This window comes from Mustelus asterias, unplaced genomic scaffold (assembly GCF_964213995.1).
Source record: "Mustelus asterias unplaced genomic scaffold, sMusAst1.hap1.1 HAP1_SCAFFOLD_2941, whole genome shotgun sequence".
Classification (NCBI taxonomy): domain Eukaryota; kingdom Metazoa; phylum Chordata; class Chondrichthyes; order Carcharhiniformes; family Triakidae; genus Mustelus; species Mustelus asterias.
Window position 1 is genome coordinate 17,501 of NW_027592886.1, and position 2,500 is coordinate 20,000.

The 2,500-nt window shown below is 66.2% G+C and overlaps 1 non-coding gene across 1 annotated transcript; it reads left to right on the top strand.

Annotated features, from left to right (window-relative positions):
• The first annotated feature begins 1,913 nt into the window (after positions 1 to 1,913).
• On the top strand, positions 1,914 to 2,067 carry LOC144490143 (5.8S ribosomal RNA). The gene has a single exon (XR_013497162.1). It is a non-coding gene; the product is annotated as a 5.8S ribosomal RNA (ribosomal RNA).
• The last annotated feature ends 433 nt before the right edge of the window (positions 2,068 to 2,500 follow it).

Below are 2,500 nucleotides of genomic sequence, written 5' to 3' on the forward strand. Positions count from 1 at the left end.
GGTATCGGACAACCTCTCCGGGGGCCCGAACCGAAACCCGTAACACAGAATAAAAATCGTAACAAGGTTTCTGTTGGTGAACACGTTGTGAAGGATCTTTGTCGGCCGGGGGCCCGCCACCTCTCCGGGGAGGGCGGCCCGTCACTCCTTGAACGCGAAGGCTGGCGCCGGTTGGGCCAGGCAGGAGAGCCTCACGGGGGCCGGCCCCGGGGCCAGGTATCGGACAACCTCTCCGGGGGCCCGAACCGAAACCCGTAACACAGAATAAAAATCGTAACAAGGTTTCTGTTGGTGAACACGTTGTGAAGGATCTTTGTCGGCCGGGGGCCCGCCACCTCTCCGGAGAGGGCGGCCCGTCACTCCTTGAACTCGAAGGCTGCGCCGGTTGGGCCAGGCAGGAGAGCCTCACGGGGGTTGGCCCCGGGGCCGTGGCCCGTACTGACGCTGGCGCCTCCCACGCGGGTGGGAGGTCACACCGACAATTTCGCCGTACCCGTCGAACGGGCCTGGTCACCCGTACGCACGTTCCGCCGAAGCCGGGCGACGTCGATCTCGGTCCCACTCGGTTGGGCCGGCGCGCGGGCGCCGCCACCGACGAGCACGCACACGCTCGGTTGCACGCCGGCAAGTCCATGCGGGTGCCGCACACGCTACGCCTGCGCCGTTGGAAGGGCTTCGCCGTTGGCTTCGTAGGGTGTCTTTGCAGTCCGTCCGAGAGGTGGGGGCACGCACGGCAACACGGCCGGCCTGCCTGCGTGGGACGATGCGGTCCTTTCGTTCAGCGGTTCGGCGGTTTGGCCGGCGCGAGCAGACGCTCGGAGGGAGACGGTGGCGTCAGCCACGCACTCACTCCGCTTCTGCAGTCCGGTCCACTCCGCCCGTTCTAGCTGCTCGTTTGGTCCCTCGCCCGCCAGCAGACCGTTCCGCCGACGGTGCTCCTCCTCCGCAGCGACTTCTGCCTAGCCGCTCTGCCGGGTGCGATGTCACCGGCGTCCGCACCGATCCTCGGCACGGCGCGTGTGCGCACCTGTGGGCCGCCGCCCCGTGCTCCACGTCCGTCTGTGTGTGCCCGCTGTGGGGACCGTCTTCCTCTCGCCTTGGCGACGGCTTGCGGGCTGCGACGTGACCTTGCCACCGCCTTGCAGCATTACATCCGCAGTTGAAACGAAGAGAGCTGCTGCGGGCTTGGGTGCTTGTCCTGGCGGCTTGTCGACGGGACCACGGTGAACGGCCACTGTGTGACTCCGCAGGGAGACGTTCTGGTGCAGTCAGGGGCCTTTTTGTCTCCCGCCGCGGTGAAGCTTTGGTCGCATTCTAGTCACTCTCTTCAAAGCCCGGTGAGGGGTACCTGTTCATGCTCACCATTCCTCCGGCACCCGTGTGCGGAGGGTGGGTGCGAGGTTTAAAGATTCGTTGTCCGCCTGTCGGTCCGGTCTGGTCTCGTGCTGACTTGAGCGAGCGTCCACCGCGTTCGAGAGAATGTGCCTGTCCGCGGGGGCAGCCGCGCTTGCGAGCGTTCCGCCGCGCCCCCTTCCCCAGCCCGCCGAGGTTGGGGCGTGCGGGGTCGGCTTGCGCCCGTAGCGTCGGCCTGTCCTCCGCGGCTTGCACCCGACTCAGTCCGCTGCGGCCTCGCCTCGACTCTCGAGCCTACCGCCAGACGGTGACACCAGAGAACTCTGCCTCTGGCTGTTGCGGGGCGTGACGGCGCGTGGCGGGCCCCGGCCCCTCACCCACGCCGGCACTCAACGCCTGCGAGCGCCCTGATTCCTCCTTTTTTTCGCTTGATTGTCGCTCGAGTGCGTGCGCCTCCGGGCTCACGCCGTGGTACGCGCCAGGCTGGGGCTCCACCGTCACGTCGGCGGGGGAGCGTTTTGCGCGTCCCAGGATCGGGCAACCGATCCGAAACCCGATACAACTTTTAGCGGTGGATCACTCGGCTCGTGCGTCGATGAAGAACGCAGCTAGCTGCGAGAATTAATGTGAATTGCAGGACACATTGATCATCGACACTTTGAACGCACTTTGCGGCCCCGGGTTCCTCCCGGGGCTACGTCTGTCTGAGGGTCGCTTGACAATCAATCGCACTTCGCGCGCATCCGTGCGCCGAAGAGCGCGGCTGGGGTGTCGCAGAGGTGCCGTCCTCTCTGTCCCCCTAAGTGCAGACCCAGAGTAATCCGCGTCGGAGAGCTTGAACTCTTGGGTGCCGGCGTCCGCCTCCGGGCTCGTCGGCACTGCCCGCTCCCGCACTGGCCCAGCCACCTCGGGGTCGCCGGCACGGCTGTCATCGGGTTGCCAGAGAGAGAGAACGTGACTGCCTCGCTGCCGGGACCGTGTGTGCCTTCCGTTAGGCTCGGGCCAGGGGGGTTGACTCTCTGTTGATGTGTGTGTGTGGCTCGTCCACGGGAAGGATCCGCAAGAGTTGGCTCGGTTGGGTGCTCCGGCACAGAGAGTGAGAGAGTGGAGTGACTGTCCGCTGGACGTCTCCGGACACGTTGCCTCG